We start from the raw sequence: 17,071 nt of genomic DNA, 5'->3' as shown, positions 1-17,071 counted from the left end.
TTTAGACCAAAGTTTATGAAGTGATTTTTTTCCCCCAGAAAAAGGATCAAACACAACTGATAATTCATCAAAAAGATTTATATGCAGACCTCGGAATGGAGGGTACAGTTTGCTATTTTTCTCCCTTCACAACAAGCCCAGCAGAAACATTTCTGAACATATGCAGTATGCATCATTCATAAAGCTCCTGAAATGCAAACCTTTGTTCAAAATTTGGGTCAGCCTTGACTCAATTTTTTCCAGTTGCAGTGGCATACATATATTAACTATTTTCCTGTACCACTATTAAAAAAAGACTTCTGGAATATATGAGAGAGGCAGATATTTTAATTGTATATCATAAAAAGCCAAGCTATCTATGCAGATATAACAGCTGACCAAAAAAGGCATGCAAGTTTTTAGAATGCAAATTATTTCAAGCAGTCCTACAGTTTACTGAGGGAAATCTGGGGGTACTGCTATGGATTGCATGGAATTCTTTATCGTTTGTGTCTCCCTATGTCCCCAACCTATCACCAAGGACCTAAGGCCTGCGATTAGGATGTATTTGGACTGAAGTGTTAAATAATAGAACCAAGCACTTGGCCTTAATTCTACTCTGTAGATGTTGTCACTTGATTTTATTATTATTATAGAAGTACATCATGATGTTTTTCATATAAGAAGGCTGTCAGTGTGCTTTTGTCCAGAATATGAAAAATGGAAAGTGAAAGTTTTATCCTGTTGGCTAATTATGCAGCAGAATGGCAACCATTCAGTAAAAACATCTGGTTTTCTATACTAAATTTTCAAGGAAAAGAAATCTTCATTCCTAGGACCTCCTTGATGGAATAGCCACTAAATACCTTTTTGATTGTTTAGAGCAGTGGTCACCAACTGGTGGTCCACAAGAAAATTTTGGTGGTCCACAGACAAATTATTTACATTTTTTCTACTGCATTAAACCAGGGGTCCTCAAACTACAGCCCCTGGGATGGATACGTGCAATGAATGTTTGTGTTGCTGAAGAGAGTCTCCCCCTTCAGGGTCTTTTTATGTGGGTCAGAGGGGGGCAGAAATTCTGACTTGGGGTCTGCTTCAGCCTCCTGGTGCGGGGCTTTGGGTGAAGGCTGGGGGGAAGCACCGCTGGTGGTGAAGAGCCGGAGGGCCTCATTCCAGTGGGACTGCCTCATGGCCTGGAACTGGCTGACCATCTCAGCCTGCTGAGCCTCCAGGCACCTGCACCTGGCCTTGCACTCCCGCAGGTCTTCCCTCTGCTTGGAAAGCCTATGCTGCTAGTCCTCAGTAAGGTACTTCTGCTGAGCCCCCTTCTCGGCCAGGTCCAATTTGAACTGAGCCAGCTTTTTTGGCAACTCTTTCTCGTGGTGGCTGCTTAGCTCCAACAACTGCTTTCTGTTGAGGCCCTAAGGAGCCCACGTGGGCAGGCGAGAAGTGGTTGGGAAGGGAGGGGCAAGTAGAGGCCGGCGAGGCACCCCTCAACATGAGTGACATCAAGTTGGCCACACCCACCCAGTCACATGACCTCCTTGCCATGCCCACCCAGCCAGACATTATGCAGATCATATTAGTGGTCTGCGGGATTTAAATTATGAAGTCAATGGTCCCTGCGATCCGAAAGGTTGGGGACCCCCGGTTTAGAGGACTTTGCCATTGAAGCATTCCAAGAATTCAGTAGGTTCATTGTTAAAGATGCAGCAATATATTCTACACATTTACAATTTTCCAAACATTCACCTCTAAAGAAAAAACCAGCAGGTGGCAACATCTAGCTGAACCATGGCTAATTTCTGAAGCATAGCAGATCTAGGCCTGTTTAAGGATTGGATGGGGGTGTCTATCTACTTTCAAGAATACAGATTAGACTAGAAGGTAGACACTCTACCCTATACACTCTAGATACTTCTGAAACATGCATGTAATCATCAGGTCTTGACCTCAACCTGAAGGGTAACCTTACATTATATAATATCCATGTATTGTCATCAGTGCTACAGAATTTGCTATAGGTGTTCTTTATGATTTCTTGTATGATCTGCAAATAGTGATCTCCCCTCAAACATAAATGAGGATATATATCTGATGAGACACAGCAGCAAATTGTTTTACACAGAACACATCATACCTTTGTCACAGAGTATTAAATTTAATTGGTCTCCAACTGACCACGATAAATTAGCCCTGATGCTAGCTACATATCCCTAAAGAAAAAGTTTGATTCCCTATGAAGTCACTAGTATTTTCAGCTATCTAAATGTACGCAAACACATCTGCGCACATCAGTTCCCAAGACTCTGCCAGCTCCTTTTCCACTGCTTAATATCTGTGAGAGAGAAGCCCACAAAAATTATCTTTCTGTTGGATTACTATGTTATTTATATTTAGCTACTAGCATGAATGTTCCCTAACTAACTAAGGGCACCACAGGAAGCAGAAAAGCTAAGACTCCATTTCTATAATTTAAACATGCCATTGATAATTCCCCAGAACCATCTATAGCATTTCTATTACAATATTTTTATCCTGGCTCACAAGAAAATTCTGTTCAAGGCACAATTTATAAAAAAACCACATTTAAATGAAAATAAATGCAATGAACCTAAAACAGATATATACAACATTTAAAACTACAGCATCAAAAGCTATATATTAAAAACAGGAAGAGTTGGTTATACATATTAATGATAATAGTATCTTATCTACAAGATGAAACACTACTTTATGTAATTATATGTTACATAAATATGTAGCTGTTTCAAAATTATATTTCTTCAATGGGTTAATTTTTTTCAGATGCTCAATATAAAATTACTGTAGTAGTTTTCATCTATTTGTTCCTATACCCATGAGCAACTTTTGCACATATTTTATTTTGTTAAGTCTGATTGGAATGCAATAAAATATGGGCCAAACTCTCTTAATGTTTCCACTTAACATAATTTATTGAAGTCATTTAAATCAAAACTTTAAAAGCTGGCTCACTACCTTCATATCATAATAAGCCAGTAGCATTTTGCTTTTATTCATCCAATTGTCAGGGGAAGGAAATAATTTCAATACTGAAACTCAGAAAATGCAATTCAAAAGCTTACATATTTGGTTACTTTCTCTTTTCTTTATTTTTGTAACTATAACTTTATCAAAAACTTATTTTTTACCAATTTTGATATACAATTAACAAAGAGTTGCTAATCAAACCTGTTAAAGAAGACTTCTTTGATAAATCCTAACAGTTTGAGATGCTAGGAGATGCATAAAATCCAAGTTGACATAATCATTCTAGTTATACTTATTCAGTTATCTGCGGCATAATATTCTATTGGTAATAGAGTATTCCTATTCATGCTTGAATGTTATAGCATGTTACAGAACACTTAAGCTGGCTTTGCACAATGTATTACACAATGGTTTTTATAAGTATGATTTGAATCAACCACAATTAGTTGCATTCATACAGCTGCCAAAAGTAAATAAATAATGTAGGTCTTAACAAGATATGTGAAGACTCCAGGAACCCATTGCAGACACTTTAGTGGTATTGTTGGTCTTATGGATTAAATGAATCTATAAAAATAGATGCCACAATACTTTTAGCAGCCCTTAAAGATATCGATCATTTAAATTGTTTTAACCACTAAAGATATACCCAGAAATATATTATTATGTACCCTTACTGCCAGCAATTTTTATGCAATATAGATCTACATCAGAGTAAAATAAAGTCAAAATGCAAATGCTAACTGATATGAGATAATAATATAATATAACAACAGAGTTGGAAGGGACCTTGTAGGCCTTCTAGTCCAATCCTAGTCCAACTAGATATAAGAACCTACCTTAAGACGACTGGTCCATCTCACAAAATTTTAGAGAAAGATCATAAAATACATACTAAGGAAAACATTTTGCAGAAAAGTTACAGTAATACAAAACATACCATAGTTCAGGGCTGTCAAACTCCCGGCCCATGGGCCGGATGCGTCACGCACTGGCCACACCCACACCCAGTTTAGCGAACGGGGGGAAGTCCCGATACGTCACGTGATGTTGCCTTAATGACATGAGCTTGACACCCCTGCCATAGATTAAACCAAAGGCTGAGCAATGAAATGCACTCAGAAGAAGAGTTAGGAGACCAATGTGGGTAGTGATGAAGGCGCTGATCTAGGATAGGGGAGATCCAGGTTCAAATCCACCCCAGAAATAGAATAGAAACTCATTGGAAAACTTCAGGCTGATTATTTTCTTTCAGCTCTACGTACTAAGTAGGATTGTTTGAAGACAAAATGAAGGGAGACATCTTGAGCTCCTGAAAAATATTAGCAGGACGTTTAAAGTGATAACCTTCCTTCAGCGTTGCTGCTTAGCAATTCATGTTTAACGCAAGCAACTTTTGATTCTGGAGGTAGTACAAGCATTACAACTATTATTTATTTAGCCTTCTTATATGGCTACCTATCTCATAGGCATTGTATCATAACTTTTCATGCACCTTCAACAAGAAATGTTGCGTATTAATATGCAAAATTAATATGAGTGGTGTCTCAGTGGCTAAGATGCTGAGCTGGTCAATCGAAAGGTCGGCAGTTCAGCGGTTCGAATCCCTAGTGCTGCGTAACAGGATGAGCTCCCGTTACTTGCCCCAGCTTCTGCCAACCTAGCAGTTCGAAAGCACGTAAAAAATGCAAGTAGAAAAATAGGGACCACCTTTGGTGGGAAGGTAATAGCGCTCCATGCGCTTTTGGCATTTAGTCATGCCGGCCACATGACCACGGAGACGTCTTCAGACAGCGCTGGCTCTTCGGCTTTGAAATGGAGATGAGCACCGCTCCCAGAATCGGAAATGACTAACACATATGTGCAAGGGGAACCTTTACCTTTACCTTTATGAAAATGTGATAGTACAAGTATAACATCTGAATAATGAAAAATCTAAGTTGGAACTGACCTGTTATTGACCGCAATAAAAATGTGACAAATTTGAACACCTCTCATCCAGATACTGTTTATTCTAATCCAGACTTCCCCAAATTGGCTATATAGGACAACGATTTCCACTACCACCCAATATACCCAGGGACCTGACAATCTAATCCAGGGTTTCTCAATCTTAGCATTCTTAGAGCGTGTGGAATTCAGCTCCCAGAATTCTGCAGCCAGCATGCTCGCTAGGGAATTTTGAGAGCTGAAGTTTACAAATCTTAAAACTGCTAAGTTGAAAACACTGACCTAACTGCTTCCACAGCTTCCATCACCCCACGGCTTTGTTTAGCTCCAATGGGTATCAAACCCACTTTGATAGCTTGCAATGTCCTCTAGGTGGCACCAGTTTCCTGCCTTTAGCCATTTCATATCTCACTAAATGGCAGAAAAGAATTAAGAGCCAGCACTTCTCAAAATCTGTGCATGAGGTGCTCTATGTCTTTCACTGTCCTATCCCTCTCAAAAACACTTTACTGATAACAGACAAGGTATATAACTAGTAAACAATATGAAATCTGGAAAAAAATGTAACAAATTCTATATAAACTCCAGCAGATACTGGAAGAGTGAAAAAGTACATTGCTAAGTGAAATAGAACTAAGCAGAATCTGGCATTCAAGGTTCTGCGCTCAGCCACCTCTCTCCCCACCCTTCTTTACTGCTATACTATAGCCTTAATTGTGACTGTGCAGAACACCCGCTTCCTGCAATCCAAGCTAACTATTCCCAGAATACTAGAAGTACCTAAATTCTAAGGAACCAGCAGATTTCCTGGCAGTACTCCCAGGACTAGCCATCCTGAAAGCAAGAAAGAAAGAAAATGGAGCCACAAGACAAAATCTCCTAAGTAATCAGCCGATCCGGCTTTCTCACCGGCAGCCTGAATTCCCCTTAGTGGAAATAACAGAAAGGTTTAAAATAGGCTCACAAAAGAAACTGGCTAAGCTTCTAAGCATCCCTGAAGTTCGACTGAGGCAGTGATGGCTCCAATTACATTTCCTTAAAGCTATGTCAGCTTGTCTAGGCATTTCCAAGAACTGAATGGTTCTGCCTGACTCTCAAGATTGCAACCCTGCCCTTTACCACCCTCTCTATCATTGGCCTCCACATTCCACCTCCTTTCAAGTTCTTCTGCATTTGACTTTCCAAAGGCAAACCAGAAGGAATGCCCAGGAAAAGGGGGCCTGGCGGAGGAAGGGGGGGAGTGTGAGAATGAGAGGGCGGGAGGGAGAGACCACAGCAACCACACTGAATGGCAGCACTCAGTGACAAAATTATAAAAAGGAACTCAGAAACTGACTATATCTCACATTTGCCCCATCCCTGAAAAAAGTTTCAGATTTTTATGGGGTATAGTTAAAAGCCACAAACTTTAATGATGTGAGCACCCTCCAACATCAAAATAAAAGTATACTTTAGTTATCTCACTAACATGTCCATGAAGCAGAATATTAAATAATTGAATCCTCCCCCTCCTCTTTCCCCTGCATTTGCCTGGCATTATTCCCAATATGTCCCGGAGGCCTATTTAGGATTTAGAGGCCTATTTAGATTTAGCAGTTTCGAAAGCATGTAAAAATGCAAGTAGAAAAAATAGGGACCACCTTTGGTGGGAAGGTAACAGCGTTCCGTGCACCTTTGGCGTTGAGTCATGCCGGCCACATGACCACGGAGACGTCTTCGGACAGCGCTGGCTCTTCGGCTTTGAAACGGAGATGAGCACCGCCCCCTAGAGTTGGCAATGTCTAGCACGTATGTGCGAGGGGAACCTTTACCTTTACCTTTTTATTCCCAATATGTCCCCGAGGCCTATTTAGGGATTCCATATTATTTTTCCTTTCAATCACAACAATGACAACATATAAAGTTAGCCAGCACTCCAAATTAATATGTGAACTATGATACATTGTTGCATTGAAACCTGTACTTTTCCCAATTTGTAGAATGTACCAAATTGTAGAATGTACCAAATTCAAATACCACGTTCAAGAATTGAACGTCTCCAGAAATATTTTACAAGAAGAGTTCTCCATTCCTCTGAAAACAATAGAATACCCTATCCCACCAGACTCGAAATCCTAGGCTTAGAAAACTTGGAACTCGGTCGCCTTCGACAAGACCTAAGTTTAACTCACAGAATCATCTATTGTAATGTCCTTCCTGTTAAAGACTACTTCAGCTTTAATTGCAATAATACTAGAGCAACTAATAGATTTAAACTTAATGTCAACCGCTTTAATCTAGATTGCAGAAAATATGACTTCTGTAACAGAATCATCAGTGCTTGGAATACTTTACCTGACTCTGTTGTCTCTTCCCATAATCCTAAAAGTTTTATCCAAAAACTTTCTACTATTGACCTCACACCATTCCTAAGAGGACCATAAGGGGCGTGCATAAGCGCACAAACATGCCTACTGTTCCTGTCCTATTGTTTTTCTTTTCTTCTTCCTATATATATGCTTATACCTCCTTATATTTACTCATATATGTTTATATACTATATAATCTTTTTGTATGATACCTACATATATTGTTGTGACAATATATATATATATATATATATATATATATATATATATATATATATATATATATATATATATATATATATATATATATATATATATATTTTCTGAGGTTTTCACGGTGTTTGTATATAGGTCTTTGGTTGTTCGGGTTTTCTCCGTGTAAAATTGGAAGTGTCTTGGCGACGTTTCGTGAAGTCTCATTCGTCATCTTCAGGCTTCAGCTTCGTGCTTCTGGGAGCAATGTGATCGCAGCTGTTTCTTCCTTTTAACTGCTAGTGGGGTTTGAACTGATTGGGTGGGAGCTTGGCTGTGCTCTGATTGGATGGGGTGTTTCCTGGGTGGGTGGTGGCTTGGTTGTGCTCAGTCTAGTCTGTGCTGCAGGGGGATTTGAGCTGGTGAGCTGCATAGCTGCAACAGCTATGCAGCTCACCAGCTCAAATCCCCTGCAGCACAGACCAGACTGAGCACACCCACCAACACAGGACACACCTCATCCAATCAGAGCACCATCCCACCCAATCAGTTCAAACCCCACTAGCAGTTAAAGGAAGAAACAGCTGCACTGCTCAGCACGCCGAGCTCGAAGCTGACGAGTCGAGACTTCGTCGAACGCACGACGTTCCTTTTCTACGCTGGAGACCCGAACAACCAAAGATAGATAGATAGATATATATATATATATATATATATATATATATATATATATATATATATATATATATATATATATATATATATATATATATATATATATAGGTCTTTGGTTGTTCGGGTTTTCTCCCGTAAAATTGGAAGTGTCTTGGCGACGTTTCGACGAAGTCTCATTCGTCATCTTCAGGCTTCAGCTCAGGCTTCTGGGAGCAATGTGTGATCGCAGCTGTTTCTTCCTTTAACTGCTAGTGGGGTTTGAACTGATTGGGTGGGAGCTTGGCTGTGCTCTGATTGGATGGGGGTTTTCTGTGCTCTGATTGGCTGGGGTGTGTCCTGTGTTGGTGGGGGCTTGGTTGTGCTCAGTCTAGTCTGTGCTGCAGGGGATTTGAGCTGGTGAGCTGCATAGCTGTTGTTTGGCTTTGTGGTCGTGCTACATCTTCATAGTGGGTCAGTCTGCTGCATGAATGGATTGGAGGGTTTGAAATGGCTAATGTTGCAGCTGCGGTCTGGCTTCTGGTCCTTGGTCGTGCTTCATGATCAGTGTGGGTTTGGGTCTGCTTTCTGGGTGGATGTGGGGTGGTGACATCCTGTGGGGACCTTGTGAGTGTGGGTCTGGTGTCATTCCTCGTGTTAGGGACTCGTTTGTCAATAAGGCGGGTTTCAAATGGCTGGTAGGCGGAGGTGTCATCTCGTTTGTTCATGCTGTGTGGGCGTTTTCTATCTCAATGGCTTCTCTGATTATTCTGTTGTTAAAGTGTTCAGTTTTGGCGATAGTTCTGGTCTTTTAAAGTCAATATCATGTCCTGTGACTTTAAAGTGTTGGACCAGGGAAGAAGTTGGTTCCTCTTTTTTGAATGAGTTCTTGTGTTCTTCAATGCGTGCACTTATTCTTCTGTTGGTTTGTCCAATGTATGTGGTGGGGCAGGCGGTGCATGGGATTTCATATACTCCTTGATTTTCTAACTCAATTTTGTCTTTGGGGTTTCTTAGGATGGTGGATACTTTTCTGTTTGTGCAGAATGCTGTCTTGATGTTGTGTTTGTGGAGGATCTTGCTGATTCTGTCTGTGGTGCCTTTTATATATGGGAGGAGGGCTGTGCCGTTTTCTTGTTCTCTGTCTTGGATTTTAGTGGGGGGTTCTTTTTGGATTAGTTTGGTAATCTTATTTCTCTGGAATCCATTGGATGTTAGTACATTAGTGAGAGTGTCTAGTTCGGGTTTTAGGTGTTGTTCATCAGCTAAGCATTTTGTTCTGGAGATGAGTGTCTTGGCTACAGAGTTGATCTGTGCTGGGTGGTGGTGTGAGAGTGCGTGCAGATAGCGGTTTGTGTGTGTTTTCTTCTGGTAGATGGTGTGTCCTAGGGAGCCATTGGGTTTTCTGTAGACTAAGACATCCAGGAAGGGAAGTTGGTTATTAACTTCTGTTTCCATGGTGAACTGTATTTTGGGGTGTAGGCTATTGAGGTGTGTGAGGAAGTTGTCAAGTTTTTCTTTCCCGTGTGGCCAGATTATGAAGGTGTCGTCTACATATCTGGCCACACGGGAAAGAAAAACTTGACAACTTCCTCACACACCTCAATAGCCTACACCCCAAAATACAGTTCACCATGGAAACAGAAGTTAATAACCAACTTCCCTTCCTGGATGTCTTAGTCTACAGAAAACCCAATGGCTCCCTAGGACACACCATCTACCAGAAGAAAACACACACAAACCGCTATCTGCACGCACTCTCACACCACCACCCAGCACAGATCAACTCTGTAGCCAAGACACTCATCTCCAGAACAAAATGCTTAGCTGATGAACAACACCTAAAACCCGAACTAGACACTCTCACTAACGTACTAACATCCAATGGATTCCAGAGAAATAAGATTACCAAACTAATCCAAAAAGAACCCCCCACTAAAATCCAAGACAGAGAACAAGAAAACGGCACAGCCCTCCTCCCATATATAAAAGGCACCACAGACAGAATCAGCAAGATCCTCCACAAACACAACATCAAGACAGCATTCTGCACAAACAGAAAATATCCACCATCCTAAGAAACCCCAAAGACAAAATTGAGTTAGAAAATCAAGGAGTATATGAAATCCCATGCACCGCCTGCCCCACCACATACATTGGACAAACCAACAGAAGAATAAGTGCACGATTGAAGAACACAAGAACTCATTCAAAAAGAGGATCCAACTTCTTCCCTGGTCCAACACTTTAAAGTCACAGGACATGATATTGACTTTAAAAAGACCAGAACTATCGCCAAAACTGAACACTTTAACAACAGAATAATCAGAGAAGCCATTGAGATAGAAAAACGCCCACACAGCATGAACAAACGAGATGACACCTCCCGCCTACCAGCCATTTGGAAACCCGTCCTTATTGACAAACGAGTCCCTAACACGAGGAATGACACCAGACCCACACTCACGAGGTCCACACAGGATGTCACCACCGCACATCCACCCAGAAAGCAGACCCAAACCCACACTGATCATGAAGCACGACCAAGGACCAGAAGCCAGACCGCAGCTGCAACATTAGCCATTTCAAACCCTTCCAATCCATTCATGCAGCAGACTGACACCCACTATGAAGATGTAGCACAACCACAAAGCCAAACAACAGCTATGCAGCTCACCAGCTCAAATCCCCCTGCAGCACAGACTAGACTGAGCACAACCAAGCCCCCACCAACACAGGACACACCCCAGCCAATCAGAGCACAGAAAACCCCATCCAATCAGAGCACAGCCAAGCTCCCACCCAATCAGTTCAAACCCCACTAGCAGTTAAAAGGAAGAAACAGCTGCGATCACACATTGCTCCCAGAAGCACGGTTGAAGCCTGAAGATGACGAATGAGACTTCACGAACGTCGCCAAGACACTCCCAATTTTACACGGGAGAAAACCCGAACAACCAAAGACCTATATACAAACACCCGTGAAAACCTCAGAAAACAAATATATATATATATATATATATGTAGGTCTTTGGTTATTCGGGTTTTCTCCCGCGTAAAATTGGAAGTGTCTTGGCGACGTTTCGACGAAGTCTCATTCGTCATCTTCAGGCTTCAGCTTCGTGCTTCTGGGAGCAATATATATTTATTATATTATATATATACATAATATAATATAATATATAATATATATATATATTATATATATATTACCAGAAATTATGCACAAATTTCTTTTTATATGAAAGGTGATGCTGGATAAAATTAAATGCAACAGATGTGTTCACTCTAGCTCTTACACAAATTAGAAGCATTCAGTACTCAGTGAAAATTGGTAGTGGAGAAATTCAGGTTAACAATTAGCAATGGGCATATGGAGGTATGCCTTTGAAAATTAGTTATTAGTCAGGACTACTGCCCTAAAATCCATTATATGGACTATTCAATAGCATTAATCTAGTTGGCGAATAAAATAGAGTAAAGTAGAGTAGAGTAGAGTAGAACAGAACAGAACAGAACAAAACAGAACAGAACAGAACAGAACAGAAAAGAACAGAAATATTCTTAAATGGAGAAAGGCTATATCCAGTTCAAATATCAAATGAAATGTGATAATCTGTAAATACACATCTCTGATTTGGGGTGTCCCTTAGGCACATTACAGATAAAACGGGTTGGGGAAAAATAATGCAAGAGTTAGAGCAGGAAACTGATGAAGGCAACTTGTTCATGTCAGTAACTTCTAACCTTTTTTATTTCAAAAATGGAGTTTTCTGCTGAGGTATGTCAAATCTGTCACCAAATCTCAATCAATCAGAATAGAGCTGGAAGGGACTTTGAGGTCTTCTAGTCCAACCCCCTGCTCAAGCGGAAGACCCAGCCATTTCAGACAAGTGACTATTCATTCTTTTCTTAAAAATCTCCAGTGATGAAGCACCGACAACTGACTGCAAGCAATTCCAGTGGTTAATTATTCTCACAGTTAGGAAGTTTCTTCTTAATTTCAGGTTGCTTCTCTGCTTGATTAGTTACCACCCGTTGTTTCTTGTCCTGCCCCCTGGTGCTTTGGAAAATAAGCTGACCCCCTCCTCTTTGTGGCAACCTCTTAATGCAAAGGATTTGGAAGTCATGTTCAATTGCACACTATTAGGTTCATAAGCATAGAGATTCCTTTGGCTCTCCTGTCTCGTTGCAATCCCTCCCTCTCTGAGAAAATGTGTCCCTGCATGGAACAAAATCCTGTGTTCTGTTCTGGCTGGAACATGGGCGGTGTGACAGCAGCAATAAATAAGCTCTTTGGAACTGTTTGCTATTACTGGTTTTCAGGAATTCTGATCAGCTCCAAAGAAACTTAAAAGTTCCCCAGAAAGCAATCTGAAAACTAACAGGCTAAGTAATTAGAGTTAAGACTGACAATGATGATTTCTATTTAATTTCTATTTAATTATAATTTCTGTTTAATTTGACACAGTCTGAACAGAATGTCATCTGGTTATAGACAGGCTTCAAGGGAGAGAACATCTGCCCAGACAAGAATGATTAAAATTCTCTAACTTGAAATAAAAATAAAAGCCAACATTGGTGGGGAAAATCAGGAGATGGAACCATGGCAGCTCCTAACCTTTGTTGTTGTTTTATAGTATGATGATGGTCACAGGAGCATTTTTAAACTAACAGCACACTAAAGTTTCTTGTAGCCAAGAAACAAATATGAGTATAAGCATATTAAGTGTTTTGATACAAATTGACACAAACCCAAACAAAGGTGGACTTCAGTGCCTAGATATTATTCGTTACCTTATTGCCAGAACTCCTCACAGCATTAAGAATGCCAAGTTAATCATTTACATAAAATTAATTATCTAAAAGTGTATTTAATATTATGAACCAATCATGGAACAGAGCGACAATAACCAGTAGCCAACTGAACGTATTTGTCTGATACTCTCTGACTACTGGGTAGATTAAGTAGTTAATTGGAGTTGAAGTCCAAGAACATCTGAAGAGCCAGATATTCTCTATCTTGCTTTATAACATGACCTCCTTTTTTCCTCCCAAAATTTTCAAGTTTTTCTTTTTTCTCTCTCCTACATTCTTGAAAGTGTTTCAAGAGTATGTTATATGCCAGTGCAAAAATGCAACTTCTTGAGTTTGTATTCCTTCTTTCCATCTGTCTGAAAGAATTGTTTTCCTACTCTCCTGTTGCAGTAAGCACCCCCCCTCCCCCGGAGAGAAAAGGTTTAACTCCATGACAGTTCCCTAAAAATCAAGTTCTCAGCCATCATCCTAAAAATGAAGCAATAAAAAAACAAGATGTTAATTAATTTAGTGCTCCAATCTGGATTGAAGGAATAAAAAATGGAATTCATATGAAATAATTCCTAATGCAAGCCTTTTTTTCTTAGAAATATAGGATAAGAACTTGAGAGTTAAATATTAGCACAATTATAAATTATGTATCCTGATATTGTGCAACTTTTCCTAAAAAGGCAACATGACTCTTTTTCTGTTCTTCTAAAATGAGATTATGTGAAACTCTGCTAGATCAGAGCAAGACTATATTAGTGGCCTACACAAGCCTCGAAGAAAGCCACAAGTAGAACACAAAAGCATAATAGCTTTCTATTCATGTTCCTTAGCAACTAAGATTCAGATATATTTGGTTGATAATACCAGAAGTAATACATGACAAGAGGCCATTAATAGTGTTAAGTATTTGTCTCTGTAAAATCTAAACACTTTTTAAAGTAGCTGAGTGTATGGCCTTTAGAACACTTGTAATAAAAAAATGAATTCACATTGTTAACATATTCTGTGTAGAGTTTTTGTTATCTGTCCTTTTGCCTCACTATTAAGCTTTACCAGAGAACCTCTTTCTAGCAAATATAGCTCAAAAAAAAAGAAAAAAAAGAATGGAAAATACTAGAACCTGGATTTTTCATAATCTTCTCAATCTATCTCTTAAGATAAGTTTAAAAGACTACAATTTATAAGTAAAATCTATCACAGTACAAAGTGAATAAAAATAATAATGATCATTATTGTACTGCATGAAAAATTACACGGTTAAAGCAGATTTTCTTTGATAGCATGCATATATTAAATTAATTTATATTGTTTTATATAATATTCAGAAAATAAATGGTTATCAGACATGCTTCCGGGTTTTTAAACAAAGCAATGGAATCTATAAATACCAATTCATGTTAGTTTTATTGCTAGCTTTTAAATTACATATTAATCAGTACTAGAATGTACCAGAAATATGTCAAAACATGTAAGTTCGTAGTGCAGAATGGTGTAAATTTACACCATTTACAGAATTAACCCAGCATTTAAGGTTTAACAATATTCAAATGATGATACCTTTTATATATAAAATATTACAAGCTTTTAAAACATTGTATTTCAGCAGTGGAACTCTTCATATTTTTTAAAAAAATAATAATTTATTTGTTAAAACATTTAAGGAGCAGAATAAGTAGCTATCTAAAAGAAAAGACACATAAAGAAAAAAATATCAATCAATAAATAATGAATTTACAATTATTATCACTATATTAAAATTTTCTTATTTCATTCATTAATGAATGAATATAGTTATGAAGTCTGACCTTTAAAGTAAATTGCTGCACAATTTGGATACTCTGTGATGTGGGATGTATTGATCCAGAAGCAACTTACATTTTTTACTGAATAAGTTAAGGAGTGTAGATAGAATATTAATCTTCTGTGATTGTGGGTTTACCTTTCTATAAACACAAGATCTTAATGCTGGATCAACACTAAAACACGTTTCCCATCCTAGAGATCTTTCTTGATACTGATATATAAAAATTATATCAGGCCACATCTTCAAATAGTTAAGAGAAAGTGGGGCTGATAACTGGTTGCTTCCATATTGAATATTGAATAAAGCCCTCCATGACAAATAGGCTTCCAATAAGCTGCCAGTTTACTACCAGACACCCCTTAATTTGTCTGTTTAAAAATATCCAGGCCATTAATAATTTCAATGACTATAGTGGAGGGTTCCAATCAATTAATTATACATTATGTCCCCTACCAATCAATTTATTTGGGTGACCTCTTATTCAAATACTAATACTAAAAGACGAAACACACAGGATTCTTCTCTGTCCACAGAGTACATCATTTTATAAATTTGTAGCATTTGCCTCTTTCATGGTTTTGGGAAGAATGTAAACAAAACTGTGGCTTGTGTTGTTTGGTAGCAAATTTGTACAGATAGTGATTTAAAAAACACTATCCAAGCAGAGCAGGAAATATTGTTAAACTACTAAAAACTGATCTGATGTAACAAAACATAAACGGAACGTGATAAGCAGGAACAATAGTTAGGTTAAGAAGCAGACTGCCCTTTTTAAAAAAACCTTCAGAATATGCCACAGTGAAAAAGGTTAAAACTGATACAAAAGAGTAAAATGGCACTAACTTCATGACCAGTGACCCCTTATGCACCATGCAAATAGAAAAGAACTGACACATATCTTTGACTTCTCAACTTGAAGATGGGGAAAAGATGGGGAAAAAACACTACTCTCAGAGTTTATACCAGAGTTCAACCATCAATCTCAATTCTCTAGATACTTAACACTTAATTCACTTTTGGTTAGACTTGACTCTCAGACATGATTTGGTTAGACTTTACTGCAAACAAGAATGAAGCTTTAAACATTAAATTTGACTGTCCACTGTAGTATAACTGTCACAACTTGGCTTCAGAGCTGAAACTCCAGGCTTTCTGCTTTCCAAGCTTCCGATTTACTGAATATTCTTAAAGTGCTGGTTATGATTTACAAAGCCCTTCTACAGCTGGGATGTCAAACTCGATTTTATTGAGGGCTGCATCAAGGTTGTGTTTGATCTTTGTGGGGGGTGTGTGTGCAGGATAGGTATGGCCAACTTGAGATCACTTGTGGTGGCCCGGGTGAGGCTAGGGGAGATTCTCCTGGAGCACTCTACTAGTGCAAGGCTCCATTCTCGCTTGGAGAGGCACTGCAGGCTGGTCCTTCACTATTTCCAGGGCGGCCCCATGGGCCAGATCTAAGCACCCTGCGTGCCGGATCCAGCCCGCAGGCCTTGAGTTTGACACCCCTGCTCTACAGCATGAGCTTAGGTTATTTCAAGGACCACTTTTCCCTGGTTACATCTACCCTTCCCATCAACACCAACAGGAGGGGCATATTACAGGTCCCATCCACTAAGGAGCACCATCTGACAGCAGGAGAGCCTTTTCTGTCATGATACCTGCCCTTTGGAACAACATCCTCACTGAGGTAAGGTTGGCCCCAAATCTATTGACTTTCTGGAAGGCCCTGAAGACATATGGCTTTGCCATCTGGCCTAGAATCCGGTAGTGGTGTGGAAATTGCAAAACGGTTACATTGTTTATAAAATGGATTGCACTCTCCTGAAGATGTTTTTATGAATTGTATGTTTTTTTAAAAAAAAACATTTTAATGTGTTTTAATGGTTTTTGTGTTATTGGTTTAGTTATTTATTTGTATCTATATTTGTATTTGTATGTTTTTAACTTTTGTGCGGGTCCTTCAGAGTCATGTATGTGAGATCGGTGGCTATACAAATTGAATGAATCAATGAATTGATATATTAATGAATGAATACTTGGCCAGTCTCTTGAAGCTCTTAGGTGGCTGCTTTTATATAAGATTCCCTCTAATTTTTGGACTACTAATTCCTGCCTTGCCAATCACAGCCATTCAGATAATGATCCAAACCATGCATATTCTTCACATTATTCCTTTGGGGGTGAAGAAGGTTATGCAAAGTGCACAATATGAGTGACAAGATGGAGCAAAAGTAATTGATGTTAGGAACTGAGAGAAAAGGAAATCAACTAAACCTAGAATGCACCAACCCAATTCACTGTACCTTTCTGCCCTTGCAAACCA

The 17,071-nt window shown here is 39.1% G+C and overlaps 1 protein-coding gene across 1 annotated transcript in view; it reads right to left on the bottom strand.

Annotated features, from left to right (window-relative positions):
• The window catches only part of LOC131189192 (phosphofurin acidic cluster sorting protein 2-like), a 183,196-nt gene that overhangs the window by 68,513 nt on the left and 97,612 nt on the right, over positions 1–17,071 (bottom strand). The gene's annotated exons all lie outside the window — the stretch shown is intronic.

This window comes from Ahaetulla prasina, chromosome 1 (genome assembly GCF_028640845.1).
Source record: "Ahaetulla prasina isolate Xishuangbanna chromosome 1, ASM2864084v1, whole genome shotgun sequence".
Taxonomy (NCBI): domain Eukaryota; kingdom Metazoa; phylum Chordata; class Lepidosauria; order Squamata; family Colubridae; genus Ahaetulla; species Ahaetulla prasina.
Note: the sequence above shows the minus strand (reverse complement) of the source record. Positions and strands in the feature narration are given on the sequence as shown.